Source organism: Phascolarctos cinereus, unplaced genomic scaffold, assembly GCF_003287225.1.
Source record: "Phascolarctos cinereus isolate Bilbo 61053 unplaced genomic scaffold, phaCin_HiC Scaffold_9;HRSCAF=440, whole genome shotgun sequence".
Lineage (NCBI taxonomy): Eukaryota > Metazoa > Chordata > Mammalia > Diprotodontia > Phascolarctidae > Phascolarctos > Phascolarctos cinereus.
This window is the reverse complement of record NW_027556402.1, coordinates 114,681,587-114,702,452: the sequence shown is the minus strand read 5'-3', so window position 1 is coordinate 114,702,452 and position 20,866 is coordinate 114,681,587. Positions and strand designations below refer to the sequence as shown.

The 20,866-nt window shown below is 37.4% G+C and overlaps 1 protein-coding gene across 1 annotated transcript in view; it reads right to left on the bottom strand.

Moving 5' to 3' along the window:
• Window positions 1-20,866, bottom strand: part of INPP4B (inositol polyphosphate-4-phosphatase type II B) — a 917,092-nt gene that overhangs the window by 614,499 nt on the left and 281,727 nt on the right.

Below are 20,866 nucleotides of genomic sequence, written 5' to 3'. Positions count from 1 at the left end.
AACAAATCAGTATAGTAATTGCATGCGGGTTGTTAATACTTATGTCAGAAGCCTTGACCTTTTCAAATTTAATAACTTTTTTTCTGTGTTGAGAACTTATAAAATTACAAAATGTTCACCTATTTAGCTCAAAAAATGTCAAATAAAAAAGTTGGATATTTCTTTATTTTATTTTAAACACACTTTGAAATATTTGGATTGAAAATTAAAATTAGGTGTTTCACATGATATGCATACATGTGCAAGAATATTTATGGGTTTTCACTTTTCTGACTATTGAATTTACTTAATACTAATATAGTATATTATTACATAAAATTTCATCCTTTGCTAGTTTCAGAGCACTACACACCATTTGTGTGTGTGTGTGTATGTGTGTGTGTGTGTGTGTGTGTGTATGTATTAATATAACTAGTTTCAAGGTGCATTAACAACTTAGAAATTACTTCAGGTGTTACTCTCATTTTACAGATGAAGAAACTGAGGTTCAGAGAAATTAAGGGACTTGCCCATGACTAAATAGCACGGCAATATTAAAACCCAGATTTCTCCTGACTGAAAAGTGTGATACTCTTAATACTATACCACATGGCTTCAACATGTGAATATATATGTACATACATATATATATATATACACATATACACATTATATACATATATATGTATATATATATAAAAGCACATATGGTTATGTACGGTTATACGTATAAGCACACTGTTCAACATTTCAAGGATTTGTAATTTCACTGAGAGGACAAACACTGTCTCATTTCTCTATTTGTATCACCAGTGTTTAACACAATGCTTGGCACTGAATAAATTCTTTTTCATTTATTCCCTCCTTCCAGTTCTACAAACTGAAGGCACTCTATAATTCAGTGGACAGCCAGAGGTGATAGCATCCATCTACAATCTCTGCTCCCTGGAGAGGCTGTGACTGGAGGTTCACTTGAACTCAGGGCTTCTGAGCTACAGTGGGCCAAGTTGAAAGGGTATCTGCACTGAGATTGGCATCAATATGGATAGGCCTCACAAGCAAGGTGTCTATTGCCAGGTGGCCTAAGGTGGGGAGGGGAGTGAACTGGCCTGAAGTTGGAAATGAAGTGAATTAAAGCTCTCATACTGATCAATAGTGGGATGGGCTATGGGGAGTTTCTGCATTCCAACCTAGGCGAGATGGGAGATGGGGAGTCTTCAGACAATAAATGCATTTTAAAAATAATTTAGTGGATGGCCTTTGACAATTGTGATGATGGTAAAATACATCACCTTGAGGCCAATTTGGTGATGACCCTCTAAAAACTTAGCTAGGATGGTTCTTGGCCACAGATATATGCCCTTCATCACAGAACCCCAAATGAAGTCTTTCCAGTTCAGAAGCATCAGCCAGGGCTTTTTCTCCATTGGCATACCCTTGCAGAACCCAAGGTCACTTCTATACCATGGAGAGGCATTTGAAAAGAACACACAAGCACATGCACACATACAGAAACACATTAATAAATTCTAGGTTTCTTTATGATACAGAAAGAGAGAGACAAAGGGAAGAATAGATTTTTTTTATTCATTTATGTCTCTTTTGACCTTTTATTGGTTGGAGGTAAAGAACAATCTTGTATCTTTCTTGAACAGTCAATACCAATTGCACCACAATCCTAGAAACATTGACTTTTTACCACAGAATAATAAGAATCAGAATCAAAATAGTAATAACAAGAAGAATATTAGATCTTTGTATCTATCCTATAAAATTTCCTGAGTTTTTGAACATTTTCCCATACCAGCCACGAATGATACATTCTTTTCCTACACATAAGCACTTAGTCAACCCTCTAAAGCCTAATTCAGTCCTTCGAAACTGAAAGATCACATTTTGAGAAGGGTGATTTCTTGGTCTTAATTACTTCAAGCATTCCAATTTATACTCAGAAGTATTTTAATTGAAATGGAATGGAAAGGCAATTATTAAGCGTTGACTACGGGTGCCATGTTTTCCCATCTGAGCCATTTTCATATAGAATGTCACACAGACATGCAAAAATGAAACACATTTCCACTTTGCCCTTGGCCTAGAATACCAGTTCTCAAATTTCACAGTGGCATAACTTTCATATTAAATGAAACTTTGGTTGTAAAAATCTTACAGTCAAAGATTTTTTTAATGATGTTTAATTACCTATTAATTAGATTCAACAAACATCTATTTAAAATCTACATGCCAGGCTCTATGCTAGGTGATCAGAATGAAAAAACAAAATAAAACAAAACAAAAATGAAACTGTCCCTCACCTGAAGGACCTCACAATCTAGGGGATACAGTGATAAAAACAGAAGTCATACCAAGTAACAAAATGGATAGCATTTTTTAAAATCATCCATTTTCAAATTAACTTTATTCTGAGATTATTATCAAGTTAATGGAAAGGATAGAATTGCTTGCTAATATTAAGTGCTTTATAAATGGGGACAATATTGAATATGATTATTTGCCTTATAAGACACTTCTCAACAATTCTCTTTTTGTCATTTACTTACATAAGCCATTATGTTGGAGGTCTGTTTCAGGTAATCACATTTTCAGTCCAATAATAGGAGGGTTTTGCTTTAAATTTTCCATGTAATCACATTTTCAGTTTAATAATAGGAGAAGTTTCATTTTGAATTCTCCATGTTGTATTTATAGATGTCTTTTTTTTTTAAAGTTTGGCAGCACCAAGGAATTGTTTTGACGTTGAACAGTATGACACACGCTATATATTAGTGTTACTGGCAGTAAACCTACACTAGAGATAGCTATCATCATATTTTCTTTTCTTCTGGAATTTGGTACTTGAGTAAGGTTTGTAGATCATGGATATAGACCTGGAGGAACCTCAGAGATCGACTAGCCCAATCCTCTCATTTTAGAAATGAGGAAACTGAGGTCCAGGGACTTGGCCAAGGTCACAGTAGCAGCAAGTGTCAGAACTGGGATTTGAACACAGGTTGGCTGAGTCCAGAGAGTCAGTACTTTTCCTACTGTACCACAATGAATGTTTCTTTCATTAACAGACTCTAAGTAATTAATATTTTTTATGTCCTTGACTCTTTATTTTTTTATTTTTCCAAAAATCTGTCATAAGCATTGGCACACAAGCAAAAATTATAATCAAAATTAGTTTGGTAATAATGATAATGGAAAGGCCTGAAAGATGTTCTCAGACTACATGACAAAAAGGATTATACTTATAGAACTATTTCCTGAACAGAGAGCACTTCCTCGAGCAGTAGTAAAGTGTTTAGATATGCCAGTGGACTTATCAAATGCAACTAATATTGATTTGCCATTCAATGAAACCCAGAAAATGGATAAGACCTAAGAACGGAACCACAAGGACCACTGTGGATGACATCCATGTTAACTCAACCAACAATAAGTCAACAAGGAAGCATTAAACAAATGACTAGATCAAGTACGTTAATTTGCAGAATCAAGAGTTCTTGATAACGATACAGGATCAGATCATTGCTACCAATCGATCGAAAAGCATTTAAGCAATTACAATATACTAGGTGCTAGGAAGACACAGAAAAAATAAAAATACTTTCTGCCTTCAAGATGCTTATATTCTAATGAAAAGAATAAGATATATAAATCAGTACCTAAAATACAAACAGAGAGGAGAAGATGATGGATGGCCTTAGAGAAGAAAGCACTAGCTGTGGTAAGGACCAGGAAAGGCCTCCTGGAGGAGGTGAGTCTTGAAGGAAGGCAGAGATCTGAAAGACAGCATGGAGGAGTAATAGTACTTCAGGCATAAGGAATAGTCATTACAAAGTCACAGATTTGTGAGATAGAGGGTTATAGCGAGGAACAGCAAATAAGATGATATGGTTGAATCATAGAATGTGAGAAGGGGAATGATATATTAAAAGTCTGGAAAATACAGGGAAGATCCAGCTTGTGAAAAGCTTTAAACATCAAGCAGAGGCATTTGTACAAGGTCCTAGAGATAATGGGAGTCACTGAAATTTATTAAGTGAGGGAGTGACATGGTTAGGGGCTGCCTTTTAGGAAGATCACATTGTCAAAAATATGGAGGATGGACTGGATGGAGAGACATTTAAAGCAGGGAGTCCAATTAGAAGGCTGCCGTAACAGTCCAGATGAGAGATGGAAACTCATTCTTAAGGTGCCTGGGCTTGTTCATCTATACAGAGTTGATAAGGAAATAGTAGAAATTGCCTTATTTAACATTACAGGTTGCAAAAATTTAGCACCTACTGAATACCTGGAAAGACATGATCAAGTATCCAGAATTATATCAGAACTTCAGAATATACCAGGGCCCAGAATATATATGTACCGGGGCCTCATTTTTCTTCAAAAATTAACACCTAACAAATCCTAGTACTAAGCATGTAAACCTCAAAATATCAGGGAGAATATAAGAATTGGACTCATACTGTAGTATAATAACAATCTATCACATATGATCACTCATACATAACAATACATAAAAAATTAGAAACAATGATTTTAATACATGTTGTCATATCAAATACTATCAATGTTTAAGCTTTCTAGAATAAAAAGCTCTCAATATATGGGGATCTAGAGGATGAAATCAAAACCACATGGAAATAAAAGAAAATACATATCATTCCTATCATCCTACAATCTGTTACTAAAGTTTCCCCAAAGATGCTTTCATTGAACTTTCAGAAGATAAGTTCACATATTAAAAAAAATCCATCATTGTATCTACCCATGCAAAAATTCACCAAACTTTAAACAAATGACTGGTATCAATAAAGCAATTTGCCTCAGGACCATTTCTATTGGAGCTCCTGTGAACACGAAAATAAGAGGAATTAAATGATAATGACAATTTCTGGAAGAATTAATTTACAGCCTGGACCACTGGCCTGAATATCTCAAAAAGCTGAGGTTTTGTGGTATCTGCATAATTCTGGACATCATGGAGAGTTGACCTGATGCAGTATGAAATCTTCCTGAATCAGGTAGGTGCCATGTTCTTGGTATGGCCAATTCAATCCCAACCCCTCTTCTCTAAGCTCAATAGACTCAACTATTCTGATCGGGACAATGATCCAAGACAATTCCAAAAGATCCATAATAAAAAATGCTACCCATCTTCAGAAAGAAAAATGATAGATTCTAAATGCAGATTGAAGCATTCTTTTTTTTTTATTATTTTCTATGTTTTTTTTCACAACATGGCTAATATGGAAATGACATTTTGCATGACTTCACATGTATAATCAATATCACATTCCTTACCTTCTCAAGGGGTGGGGGAGGCGCACGAGGTAAGAAGTGGATTCAGAAATCAAAATTTTTTCAATTTTTAAAAAATTTTCAACATTGTTATTTATATTAATTAATAAACATCAAATGATATCAAGATAGCAATAAATTTCAAGAATTTTGTCTTGTATTTATTACTCATTTTTCCTCCCCATTCAAGAGTCCTATTTATTAATCTCATTAAGTTTCAAAGAGATTATTCTTCAAAGTCTATGTTCAGTTTTCTTTTTTTAAATAGTATTTTATGTTTCCAATTATATGTAAAGACAATTTTTAATATTCCTTTAAAAAACAGGGGAACTCAAACTTGTTTTTAAATGAATGTTAAAAAAAAGTTTAATGTAATTGGAAAATATTTAATGAAATAAAAATATGTAAAGAAGAAAAAATAATAATAATGAGCAGACTATATAAAGAGTCAGCCTCATAGCAGTGAGGATCTGGGTTCATATTGAACCTCTGAAACATACTAACTCTGCGACCATGGGCAAGTCACTTTTATTTTCAGTGTCACAATAGCCCTTAAGACTATAGGCTGTTGAGTATGTGCCATTCTGTGCTGGGAGAGAAAATCTTCTCCCTGTAAGTTCCCTAAACCAACAGAATCATAGTCCTGCAAATAATATTTACAACCTCCACAACATACCTGTCTAATGACTCATCATGGTGGGAAGGTTACTTTGGGTACTCAACAACTATAACAACAGAGCCCAAGCTTTTGTAGGTTCTATCAAGCTGAAAAAAGTTTAAGTATTTATCTCGGGGATAGATGGTATCTGCCTAACACTTATATGCTCAATAATTTTTTTTAAAAATTAAATTGAATTAATTGAATCAGAATAATAAAACACAGAGGAACTCAATACCAAGAGACTAGACATAAGGTAGAGAATTATTGATGTTGGTAACCCATGAATTAAAAAAAAAAAAAGATATCATGTTCCTCAGGTCTTTATGGGTCTTTCTGTTTTGGCCATACTGATGGTGTTTCAAAATTGGGGGAAATAGGGTACTCAGAACTCCACGTTTTTAAACATACATATGTGTACATATCTATGTATGGGTACACATACATATGTGTGTATGTAAATTTGATTGTTAGCATTCTAAGGGTGAACTCTTTGCCCAATGACCTAATATACTACTGGAAGCCTTAAATCAGGGGTGGGAAACCTGCAGCCTCAAGATCACATGTGGTCTTCTAGGTCCTTGGATGCAGCCTTTTGACTGAGTCCAAGTTTTACAGAACAAATCCTTTTATTAAGGGGATCTGTTCTGTGAAGTTTGGACTCAGTCATATGGCTGCACTTGAGGACCTAGAGGGCCACATGTGGCCTTGAAGCTGCAGATTCCTCACCCCTGACCTAAACCACATTATATTAGCAGTCTTTATATAAGTGAAACAAAAAAGATAATAAGACGTTGTAGCTACCTGGAAGGATGACTCATGTTTTTCCTTTGAAGGTCAAATGAAGGAGCTGGTATAGTTGGTTTCATCATTTACTTAATAGCTAGCTGTGTATCAGGATAAGGTGTGATTGAGAATCCAGGGCTGAGGGGCCTGAGGTTTCTTTTCAGAAAAGACTGGAATCAGGACCCTAGGATGACCAACTTGGAGTTGGAAAGGAGCCTGGCAGGCATGGAGTCTGGCCCCTCCCGTTTTGCAGACAAGAAAAATGAGGCACAGAAATGTCTCACTGCTACAAATGCCTTTGTTCTTCCTCACTCCAATTCCAGTGCCTTACCCACTGCTCCACACAACCTCGCAGGACTGTATAGAAATTTCATGCATTTCTCTTTATCTTGAATAAACCCTTTGTCAGTGGCATTCATAATGGCTTATATTGCTCAACAATTATAGCCCAGGAGTTCTGGTATTGTTTTTTTTTTTTGCTTCTACCAGGCATTCATCTGGAAATTAACTTAAAACTCTTATTACTTTTGTTCCTATAAACCACAGAAAAAAGTTTCACCATATTAATAAAATTAATGAAGTAACATTATACGGTCCTTTTATGAGGAAGTAATGGAGCTAAAATTTATTATTAAGTTATAATTTGAGAGCAAAAAAAGTGAAAGCTGACATTTAGGGGAATAAAAATTTTCAGGAACTTTAGAGAAAAAAGAAAGTTAAGGAAGAAGGCTTTAAGGAGGAAGGGACTTTTGCCCTATTAAAGGTGATCTATAATCAGTATGTGCTTGGTTATCTAAGTTTTCTGCTTGGACATATCCCCTTCCCTCTACCCTCCCCCCCCCACAAATTGTTCTCAGGTAGAAGAATATAGAGGTGGGGGGACTAGGGTGTCCCCAGGTCCAAGGCTCAAGCTACTGATAAAATCAGTCTATGGAGGCACCACTCCTAAGTCAGCCACATGGGCTGAAAAACGAAAATATGCTGCCAAGAAATATGAAGGTCAGAAGGAAAGGTGACTACACAGGTGTCCCACAGCAGACCCCAGGAACCATTATGGACTGGCAGGCAAGCAAAGTGGTAATTATTTTTGGATTATATCATGGGCTTGAGTACATAAGGCCACATTAGGTTAATACTGAGCTGAGTAAAAAATATTGAGCAAAAAATATTGAGGGGGCAAAGAGAGGAAAGAGCATAAAGAGTAAGTGTGCATATTTATAAAAGTATAAAGAATAGATAAGAATAAAATGGAGGGAAATATGCAATTTATGATTATGTCTGAGAATGTGAATAAGAAAAGAAGGAGAGAGGGAAAGGGAGGAAGAAGGGGAGGAGAAGAGCAGAGGAGGAAACGGGAGGGAAGGGAAGGAGATGAAGGCTGGTTCACAGCACATCTATTCTCTTCACTTGGTGCTACCAAACAATGGATAGAATTTGCCTAATAAAATATGGCCCTCTCCCCAAGTTAGACAGTACTGTGCAAAGTCTGAGATGTGACATCCGATCACACAGATCCAACTCCTAATTCCCCATGTGGAAAGCTACCTTGGGGAAATTATTTAACTTCTCTGTGCCTTGGTTCCTCATCCATTGCATGAGGTGGTAGGCCACTGAATGCTCAGTGAAATGGCAGGTGATGGAAGGGAGAAATTTCTAAAGAGATGACCTTCACTTAAAATACGCCATTCAGTTTGCTATATTATGTAAAACTACTCAAGGGAGGAGGCAAAAGGAAGAATTACTTTTGGCTCCATTCTTAGAAGTTTGATTTTTTGTTTAGTCATTCTTCAGCTGTACCCAACCCCTTTTGGAGGTTTTCTTGGCAAAGATACTGGAGTGGTTTGCCATTTCCTTCTCCAGCTCATTTGACAGATGAGGAAACTGAGATAAACAGGGTTAAGTGACTTGCCCAGGGTCACATAGCTATTATGTGTCTGAGGCCAGATTTGAACTCAGGTCTTTCTGACTCCAGGCCTAGAGTTCTATCCATTGTATCACTTAGCTGCCCCATTCTTAGAAGATAAAGGATTAAAAGACAAGGAGTCATTTCTATATCCAAAGCAGAGGATATGGAGCTATCTTACCTAAATAATGTCTGCCCAATCCTTACTTAAAACCCCAAAACTAAAACATCTATAATCCAGGGACTCCCAAAATACACAGACATTTCAGAGAAACCTCAGAACAACTTCTTGCTCCACACAATCTCCTTCCTTCCTACCAGCTGACCCCAGAAATCCTTGATTTGACTACGTAATGGTAATACTATTTATAGTCATTTATACAAACTGTTAAGTACTTATGCCTAATTATCGTGCAGCACAATAATGATTATGCATTTCATTAGGTATGTCTCATTAACTTTGTTGTAAGTTTTATTTGATTGCAACACTAAACTCTTTTTATATATGGAGCACTTCAGAGGATCACAGGGTTTAGAGTTAGCAGGGACCTCACAACTCACGTAGGCAAACCCTTTCATTTTATTGATGAGGGAACTGAGACTCAGAAATAGAGCATACTTCAAACTTCATAGCTCTGTTAGCATGATCATAGGTTCACAGCTTAAAAATAACTAGATGAAAAATTGCTTCTGATCCATCAGAGATGGGAGGGTCAGACCATGACCATTAAATGAAATGCCCAGACAAAGTGATAGCAAGGTATCACTCAGAATTATACAATTCAGCATTTGAATGAAAAAAAAATGGATTATGTTAATCCAATGGCTAAAACTACAGTATATCTTTCTATATAACCAACAAGGCAGCAGGCATTTATTAATTGCCTACTATGTGTCAGGAATACAAAGAAAGGCAAAAAGAAAAAAATCTCTGCTCTGGAGGAGCTCATGGCATAATGGAGAAGGCTACACGAGAACAACTATGTACCCCATATATACATATACACCTGTACATATACATACATGTAAATGCATGAATGCATACACTCGTGTACCTACATATATGTAGAGGTATGAATGTGCATGTGCAAGATAAATTGGAGATAACCTAAGAGCAATAGCACTAAAATTAAGGACTGGAAAAGGCTTTTTTACAGAAATGGGATTTTAGCTGAAACTTGAATGAAGTCAGGGAAGGTAGGAGGTGGAGATGAGAAAAGAGAGAATTCCAAGCATGGGGGATAGCCAGAGAAAATTTTTAATAAATGAAAACAAGCTGAGACTTCTTGCTTGTTACTGCCTGGAATATAGTAAGAGCTTAATAAATGCCTGCCTGTATATCCCGAGTTGCAATTTGCCATCCCATTTCTAAACCAAAATGTCGGCGATGTCCAGCCATTACACCCATTCTCTTTGTATGCACACCGCCTTAATCAAATCACCTCTGAATTAATTATTTGTTTGATTTTCAGTAGCTAGCACCTTTATTTTTATCCATTTTTCCCAAATCACCTATTTTAGAAGACTATTCTTCACAATGCATTAGCGCTTAATTCAATTATGACTGATAAGCCTGCAGCCACTGTCATTCACAGCTGGGAAATTCTACTCAACGGCTGGAAGTAATCAAAATTGAGCCTCTTCCAAGCTTCCAAGGTGATTATACACAAATGGGGACTTGTGGAAAAGTCCTGAGAGCCTGACTGTGGCTATTGTTCTGAGCTACTTAGCTTCTCTCCCAACATGCTCCATTTCTGGCCGTTCATTTTGCAATCATGGGGACAATTTAGCCTTAGTGGAATGGTGGGATGCTGCTGTTCTCTGGCTCCAGGTGATACCGTAGAGTGAGAGGGAAGGCAGAAAGACAGCATGTTTCAAAGAAATGTGACACAATGAATGGGGATAGGCATCAGAAAGTGGGGGAAAACTGGTGATACATTTGTATGTAAACTCAACTTATGAAATAGGATCTCCCATTTGGAGAGGAAAAATCTCTATAGTTAAGTCCCCATAGAATGAATAACCTCAGAGTACTGACAAACTCTTCAAAATATATATCATTTCATTGCAGTGGGTACTTCCTCCAAAAATACTCTCTGTGCCATCAAGAGGTGTTCTTCATGAGTTGTGAAATTTTTAAAGAAAAGCATTGCCTGATGACCAGCCTTGTAGTTAGCAAGATTTCTGAACTTAGCTGAGTGAGTTTTCTGATGACAGATTCCAGCTTGATCAGACAAGTCAGAGCTTTTATTCTACTGGTAAGCCTTCAAGAACTCTGTACAATAAGGACACTTTGAATTAGGACCTTTGTGGAGAATACTTGAAAAAAAATATCAAAAGGAACCATTTGGCTTTTGATAAGGTAGAAGGGCTTAGGAATCTTTATTTTCTTTATTAAATAAATTTTTGTTGATAAGTTTTGTTTTGATTTTCCCCCTGTATCCCTCCTTCACCTCCCAGAGAACCATCTCTTATAATAAATGAGTTTATAAAGGGAAAAATGAAAAAGAGAAAAAAACCATAAAACTTATCAATACATCAAAAAATTCTGATGATAAATGGAACGTTCCACATATATGATCCATTTCCCTAACCTCTGCAAAGGAGCAAAGGAAGGTATTTTCTTATATTTCTTCTTTGGGGCCAAGCTTGCTCTTTGTAATTTTGCAACATTCATTTTCTATTGTTTTGTGATAATTATTTCCATCTACATTGTCATTTTGTTTGTTTTCTTGGCTCTGCTTACTTCACTTTCCATCTATTCATTTAAGTCTTTCCTCTTATATGTTTTTTCCTTACAGCATAATATTCCATTACTTTTATATACCGCAATTCACTTAACTATTCTCCAAACAAAGGAAATCTATTTTGCTTCCAGTTTCTCTCTACTTAAAAAAAAAAAAGGGCAGGTATAAAATACTTTAGTATATATGGGACATTTTCTGAAATCACTTACCAGCTTGTGATACATGCCTAGCAATGAAATCTCTGGGTCACAGGGTATGCATGTAACATTTTAACTACTTTATTTGCATAAGGGAATCTTTATTTTCATGGAGAAATTCTTGTGAATCTGTATACTCCAATCCAATAAACATTTAAGTGCCTGCTATGTGCCAGGCACTGTGCTAAGCATTGGGGATACAAATAATAAAAGAAAGTCTCTACTTTCTTCTTACTTACAAGGAACTTACAATCTAATGGGTTCTTAATTGGTTAGAACTTGGCCATTTATTCAGTAATGGTACAGAGGCAACCGGTGACTCAGTGAATAGAGCACTAGGCCTGGAATCAGGAAGACCTGAGTTCAAACCCAGCTTCAGGCTCTAGCTGCGTATCCTGGGCAGGTCACTTTAATTTCTATTTGTCTCAGGTTCCATAATGGTAAAATGGGAGTAATAACAGCACCCAACTCCCAGAGTTATTGTGAGGATAAAATGAGATAAGATTTGTAAAAATGCTTATCACAGTACCTGGAAAATAGTAGGTACTATATAAATGCTAATTCCCTTTCCTCTCTTCCTTTCCTCCATAAATAAATAATAATAAATAACTATTAGTAATAAATAATAGTACCATCATAGATACTCATATGAGGCAAATGTGAAAATAGCAAATACAACACAGTTAATATATAAATGCAGGTCACATTCCTCTAAAATTCACTTAGAGTCTGTGGAGGAGAGTGGGTATACATTTAGAGAACTCTACTAAGGAGGTATAGAAGTAAGGGAAACTCACATGCCCAGGGTAACTCCCAACTCTGAAATTTGGACGTCTTCCTTTAATGTCAGGAACCGTTCATAAAAGTCTCCTAAAGAATGCAGCTTCTGTGTTGAGCAGATGCTTCCACTACTAAGCATGGTAATACACTGGGCATGAGGAATACATCATGATCTCAGCCAAACTAATCAGTCCATCTGGTGATTTCTCTAATTCTCTTTCCTCAGGCTACTTCACTTTTCACCCAGATTTACTTACACCTCAATAGCAAAGGTCATATCTCTCACTTTCCAGCTTTATAGTTAGCTGATGCCTTCAGTTATAGTAGTAAGACATTCTTTTAGGTAAAAGAAAGATTGACTTCTATCTTAACGTTTTAAAAAGGATCTCTCCAACTTTCTCCTTTTGCAGGATTCTCTTTCTCCTGCACCTCCTCAACTGCAGTCAACCATGCAAAGAAGTATCTTTTGCCTTTGTTTTTCTCAGTAAAAAAAAAAGTTGTAATAGAGAGCACAATATATTGTCTTCATTCCTTTTTCCTCTCAAAAGCAGTAGATTGCACTGCAGGCTCTCAGCAGGTAACTAATCTGCTCAGCAACAAGTGATGATACAGGGAAAAATTACATTCTCTCTTTAACACTGTTCTGGAACTTGTCCTTTCTCCTCTCTCATCTTTCTGGGTTTGGAGCCAGGGGTGGGGAACCTGTGGCCTTGAGGCCACATGTGGCCGCAGATACCCCACCCCTGGTTTAGACTCTGTGTCCTCCCTGAAAATGACCCCACCTTGGCTCACCATTAGCAACCAAATTTTCATCTTCTATCATCAAATTACATCTATTTCATAAATATAGAAGAGTTTGGTGTTCCACTTTCCCAGTTATTAACCTAAAACTTTTTCAACTCTTCCTTCTGTTATAAGCCAATCACTAAGGCATACTATGTTTTCCATTCACTACAACGTTCTTTAATTTGTCACATTCAAATAAAAAAAAAAGCTCATGTTTCAGAACTCTGAGTCATTTGACTCCAGTAACTGCCTCTTTTAGAACTCTGAGCAGACCCATGCCCCAGAGAAGTGCGCTGTGCCAAGACAGACCCAGCTCAGTTAACACTCTCTCAGAAGCAGATTTATGACCCCAGACAAGTGAACTGTCAAGGAAGAAACAATTCCACAATTGTCCCTCTCAAAAGCATACAAGCCCAGCACTCTCCCTTAAAGAGTCACTTCCTTACTTTTACAATCTTGTTCATATAATTAGATTTAGAATACAGCATACTAGCAGGGGATAGGGCTATAAGAGATCCACACTGACTGCAGAAATGAGAGTCAACAACAAAGGAGATAGAAAAACCACTGTCTTGCAGGTTATTATCAGCTGAATCCTTATGATTGCTGCAGGTAGAAAACTAAAATCACCTTCTGGTGAGGTTATTGTTCAGTCATTTCAGTTGTGTCTGACTCTTTGTGAGCCCATTTGGGGTTTTCTAGGTAAAGATACTGGAGTGGTTTGCCATTTTCTTCTCCAACTCTTTTTACAGATGAGGAAACTGAGGCAAATAGGGTGAAGTGACTTGCCCAGAGGCACACAGCTAGTAAGTGCCTGTTGTCATATTTGAACTCAAGTCTTCCTGAGTCCAATGTGCCACCTCGCTGTCCTTCTGGTGATGATTTCTTCAAATACAGTCCTCCAATGATAGACATACTAGTACGATGCTGGGCCCAATGTGAAAGCCCCTCCAGTTCAGTAGGACTGAACATAGCTACAGTGCCAATGACACAGCCTTTAAAAATTCAGAGTCACAATGTGGCATCATGGAAATAGGACTTTGTTAGAGACATTAAAAAAAAGAAAACTCACTGAAGTACTGAGGACCATCACAACAGCTGATAGAATAATGACCCTAAGCCATTAAAATAACGTTAAATTGTGTTTAATGAGGCAAGAAGTTGCATCCAGTCATTCACCAGAAAAATTAAAGCCTACCCCAGGCATCTTCTCTGCTGCTTTGCATATATCCCCCCTTTCTTCTATTCACACACACACACACACACACACACACCAATCAATTCAATCCTAAAACTGATACTCCTGAAAAGGACATAGCAATCAGTTCTCTGTGGCTCCAAGTAAAATCTCTGAGAACGGGCTCCAGGGTAATAAGGCACCTGCCCAGGTGGCCAGGACAACTCCACACTGGAGCAGTGGACTTTGATATTTTCTTTCAGTCTCAGGAATTGTCCATAAAAGTCCTTTAACAAGCTTGGCCCTTGTGGGAACAAAGGTCTCCACCATTAAGCTGAGCTGATCCACATTCTACTGGCCTATTGCCACCGTAGGCACAGCACGTCGGCAAGACAGGTTGGTATACTGGGTTGCTTTGCTAATGCTCCATTTCTAAGCCTGTCCTCTATTTACATGGTTTTTTGTGGGTTTTTTTTTTTTTTTTGCAACAGCTACTTAGCATCCACCATTATCAGCTTCAGGCTCAGATGAGGTCATCAACTTAATAGTGTTATATCTTCTAGAAAAAATCAACAACACTTCTTCTAATATTGGCAAAAACCTCTCCAAATCTGCTCCTTTGGCAGGATTCATCTTCTCTCCTCCTCAGCCATAATAAGTAGAACACACAGAAAAATCTTCTGTCTTCTCTCTTCTCTTTTTCCTAATCATAATAATAGCTAGCATTTATATGTCACTTTAAAATTTGCAAAGCACTTTCCAGATTTTATCTGATTTAATCCTCAAAACCCTACGATGTAGGTGCTATTAAAATCCTCGTTTTGCAGATGAGGAAACTGAGGCCCAGAGAGGTTAAATGACTTGCTAGAAAGTATATGAGGCAGAATTTGAACTCAGGTCTTCCCAATTCCAGATACAGAGTTCTAGCCAATGAAAGACTTTGCTGCCTCCAAGCGACAAAAAAAATTAAAAAAATAAAAATACAATATACTCTCTTCACTCCTTCTCAGTAGTAGGTGGCAAAGGAGATAGTAAAGGATGTTCTCTATAGCCAGACAGTTGCAAATCAGGAACCACTGTCTCAATATACTCAATAATTACTTTCTTCAGAACACTGGGCAGAATTAAGCCCCAGACAAGTGAACTGTCATGGGTCACTACCTTACCTAATGAGTCACTTACACATTTAAAGAATGCTATTGTTTAGTCATTTCAGTCCAGCTCCTCATGTGTTCAGTGTCCGAGTCTCCATGACCCTATGTAGGGTTTCCTTGGCAAAGATCATTGAGTGGTTTGCCATTTCCTTCTAAAGCTCATTTTACAGATGAGGAAACTGAGGCAAACAGAGTGAAGTGACTTGCTCAGTGTCACAAAGCTGGTATCTGAAGCCAGATTTGAACTCAGGAAGATGAATCTTCCTGATTTCAGGCCTGGCACTCTATCCATTACACCGCCTAGCTGCCCTATTTAAGAAGTATTGCCAGCAAAAAATGGTTAACAGCAGGAAAAAATGAGGGTCTTAAGGGGATAAGCTTGATTTATCTGGAAAAAAAAATGTACTGATGAGGAAAATGTGATTTCCCTCCAAGGCCTAGCAAGTAAAATATTTAAGTGCTGACACCATTTCTGCTGGTTTCCACAGATAGGACATGTGGCTCAGCCACTAAAAAGAAGGAATCCACATTTCTAAGTTCCATTTTGAACTTGTCACTTTATTGCTAGTTCAGAAGAAAAACATGAACTTTGAAGAAGCAGGAGTATTATTGTGTGGCCTGCCCCCATCTCCAATAACACTAAGCCTTAAACACTCCAAATTCTGATTTTTCAGGGAAAAAAAAAGTTGAAAAAAGCTGGCTTTGTTCAAGTCTATGTAAGATGGTGGAAGCATCAGTGAGGAAGACAGAAAATAGCATCCCTCTCTGTGTGCCAAATCATTTGGACAAAACCTCAATGGGTTGCATGTAAGCTGGTGAAAGGGTCCTGCTAGAGTCCAGGGGTGGGGAACCTGCGGCCTCAAGGCCATATGTGGCCCTCTAGGTCCTCAAGTGCAGCTCTTTGATTGAATCCAAACTTCACAGAACAGATCCCCTTAATAAAAGGATTTGTTCTATAAAACTTGTACTCAGTCAAAAGGCCACACCCGTGGACCTAGAAGGCCACATGTGGCCTCAAGGCCTAATTAGTTCAATCACAAACCAAGGTGAATTCCGCCTTCAGATCATGCAAGAACATGTAGATGTGCCTAGCTCAGTGCCAGACATATAATAAATGCTTAATTAGTGTGTGTTAACTGCTGTGATTGCTGAGCCAAGCTCAGAGGTCTCTGAAAGATTATGGAAAATGTGAGAGGTACTGTGGAATTTGCCGAACAAATGTCTGGATTTTCAAAAATCTGGAGTCTGCAGTCTATAGGCCAGTAAGTTGAACTTTCTTGCAAAATTCTGGAAGATATTATTAAAGTGATGGTTAGGGAACATCTAGAAAAGGTAGCAATGAGCTTAAAGAACAAGGATGGTTTCATTAAGAACATTTCTCTTTTTGATAAGCTTCCTAGATTGACAGGTGAGTGAAATTCTGTATCTATAGTTTGCCCAAATTTTAGTAAAGTATTTAATAAGATATATTCTTCTGGAAAAGATGGAAGGGGTAGGCTAGATGATAATGTAGTTGTGGGGTTCAGAATAGTCAGACCCAAAGAGTAGTTATTGATGGTTTTTATGTCACCTTGTAGGAAGTTCTTCAGCAAAGTATCCTAGGAATGTATACTGGCCATTTACCGTTTTTATTAATGACTCAGATAAATATATTGATGCCTTGTCTATCAAATTTACAAATGGGCTGATGCCATGCAGACATCGGATATGATTTAGGATCTAAAATGATTTTTGGCAGACTAGAACATTAAACTGAAGCTTTCAAAATGAAATTCAATAGGGACAATTGTAAACTTTTATACTTTGGTTTAAAAAAAATTCAGAAGTGTTGAGACAACTTGGTCACACAGTAGAAAGAGCATTTGAACTGGAGTCAGAAAAATCTAAGTTCAAAGTCATCCTGATGCAGAGCAAGCCATCCAATCTTTGCTTCAGTTTCCTCATCTGTAAAATAGGGATAATGACAGCACCTGCCTCCCAGGTTGTTGTGAGGATCAAATGAGACAATATTGGTAAAGTGCTTTACAAACCTTAAAGCACAATATAAATTTTAGTTGTTATTATTGTTGTTATTTAGAACAGGGATCCAAAAAAAAAAAAAAAGAACAGAGGTTCCCAAACTTGTTTGGCTTACTACCCCCTTTTAAAAATATTACTCAGCACCCACCTGGAAATCTAGTTTCTTTAACCCTTTAACAGTTTTTTTTTAATTTGATAACTTAAATTTAATGATTTATTATAAATTTGTGAGTTTTTTCCTACATTTAAATTTTGATGATATAATATTATGTCATGTAAGCATATAGTATTGTATTGTAAACAAGTCATTACATACACATGTTCCTGCTGATGCATGCTGGACTTCCTGACAATAAGCTGTATGCTCACCTGCCAACTCTTGCTTGTTAAGATCTGTCAGCAGACTTGACCACACTGATCAGTTATAACTCGAATTTTGTGTGCTTATTTGGAAAATAATGCAAATCACTACAACTTTAACTCTGTTACATAACAGATGAAAATGTATAAACAGTTTTTCAAACTTACCTTTTCTTTTTTCCTTATTTTTATTCAATATCCCCTAATTATACCTGAGGCTACTAATGCCCCCCTGGATCATTACAGCAGCCCCTAGGGGTGGTATCACCCACTTTGGGAACCTGTGATTTGGAAGATAGGGTGTATGTGAAGGCTTTAATGAATTTCAAGCTTAGTATGAGTTAAGAATATAGTATGGAAGCCAATAAGAAAGTTATCAGGATAATCCCACTATATGCTGCCTTCGTCAGACAATGCCTGGAGTTCTGGACACACCACATTTTAGGCAAGAAATTGATAGGCTGGAGAAAGTCTAGAGGAATTCAAAGAGTATGTTAAAGGGCCTCCAGTTATGTCATATGAAAACTAGATAAAAGATCTTAAAATGTTTAACCTAGAAATGAGAAGGTTCCATGGATTCATAAGTTGTCCTCAAGAATCTCGAGGGCAATCATTTGGGAGAACAATTACACCTGCTCTACCTGGAAACAGAGCGCAGAACTTTAAGCAAGAGGTAGAAGTGACATAAAAACAAATTTGGGCTGGATGTAAGGAGAAGACATCAATAATCAGAACTATCCTAAGAAAGAATGGGCTACCTAGGGAGATAATGAATCCACCTTCAGGAGAGATGATTGATTCCCGCCTACCTCCCCGTAAGGCAATTGTGGAAGGAAGGCCCTGGTGACAATCCCCAAAGAGTCATCAAAGGAAATAAGTTACAAAACTTATGAATACCCAACTAGTGAATGTCTTATACGAAAAGCTGGCCAACATCAGACTTCCCCCAGAACTCTGGAGTAATAATAATATAATAATGACTTCCATGTATATAGCACTTTAAGGCAGGCAAAACACTTCACAAATATTTCATTTGATCTTCACAACAGTCCTGCAAGGTGCATGCTATTATTGTAACCATACATTATCATATTATATATTATAGTTTATCTACTAATGTTATATTATTATATTTATTGAGTTATATTATTATAGTTATTGAGTTATATTTATTGAGTTATTGAGTTAAATATATTATATTTAAATATTTTACAAAATTTATAATATATAACTATTATTTTAACAGATGAGGAGCTTGAGGCAGACAGAGACTTGTCTAGGGTCACTGAGACAGTAAGCGTATGAGGCTGGATCTTCAGATTCCAGATCCTGCACTCTATCCACTGAACCACCTGTCACAAATGGAATAGCTAGTGACCAGGAAAAGAAAGTAGAAATAGGTTCTATTCTAAAGGCTCAGATCATTTTTTTAAAGCACGGGATGCATTTTCCCATAGAAATAGTATTAGTTTTTCCAGTAGATATAGTATTCCTAGGGAAATAGTATAACCAATCAATAAGCATTCCTTAAGCACCTACATTCCAGGGATTATATTAGGTTGATAAGATTACATGATTACAAAGAACTCATTTTCTGTTGAGAGAAATTGCATGCATTTATAAACATCCAAAAAGAAGATTCAAGGTAATTGCAATGGTTAAGATGCCAGCAGCTGGTTAAATCAGGTTAAGGAGACATTTAGAAAGGGACATTTGAACTGACCTCTGAAGAAAAGTAGGGATCCTATGAAGCAGAGAAGGCAGCTCATTTCAAGAAAGTGGGACAGCCCACACAAAGGCAAGGAGATGAGTTTTTGTGTGTGAGGTATCAGAGCAAGAAGGCCAGTTTGGATAAGGAGTACTTGAGGCCAAGTACTATATAATAAGGCTGGAAAGGTAGGCTAGAGCCAGTCACTCATTTAATAACACATGTACCAGGCACTGCTTAATGCTAGGAATAAGAAGACAAGCAAACATATGCTTCCTGACCTCAAGAAGCTCACATTTTAAAGAGGAATTTCTGTCTGGTGCTAGACAGAATAAGGAATCACGAAAGTACCAGGCATAATTAGGTACTGAGCACAAGCTGTGACTGAGTTAAGGGGGGGAGTTGGGAGGGTCATTGATATGCTATGAGAATATTACTTGGGCAGCTATATAAAGTTGGATTATAGAAGACACAGGCTTAAAGGGTATTGTAGAGGTCCACAGAAGCTGGGCATGAGCGGAGAGAAGGTGATAGAAAAAAGGAAAGGATAAAAGCATTCATTAATCACTTATTGTGTACCAGGCACTGTGAAGGATGTGAGAGAAGTTGAGAGTCTGGGGGGGAAGGTGTAATTGACAAGATTGGGCAACTGAGTGGATGTGGAGCGAAAGAAAGGAGTTGAAGATGATGCTGAGGTTTGTAAGCCTGGGTAAGTAGAAAGACAACGGGGTCCTCAAAAGGACAAGGGAAGTTCCAAAATCAATCATTCAACAGGTACATTTGGCATTGAGCTAGGTGCACAAGGAATAAAACAATCTATGCATGGGTGGGTTTGGAAGAAAAACTAATGAAACCATTAAGGTGCTTTCTGCTGCTGAATAGGGAGGAAGTGTTCCCTTGGGTGGCAGGTGATGCTCCAGTTTGTAAATGCGGATAATAACGGGAAACTCTGCTCCTGGGCAAATCTTACCTGGGCAGTGGGTATCAGAAACAGGGATGAAAGGGCACAGCCTCAGTAAGAGGCTTTCATTTTGGTTTTGTAAGGCTGAACAAGAAATAGATTAGGCGACCTCTGAGGTCCATCATGTACCTAAGGCTATGAATCGATGATCATAAGTCAATGCTAATATATGCCTGGGTTGTTTGCATGGTTCAGTCCAAAGAGTTCTAAATTTTTAATTCAAAGGCCCAAGTTCACATGCTGACCCTCCTATGAGGTCGGTGAGGTCTTTGGCAAGTCATTTTTACCTCTTTGGGCCTCCTCAGTTTACTCATGCGGAAAATAAGGGCATTAGACATTTGGCATAA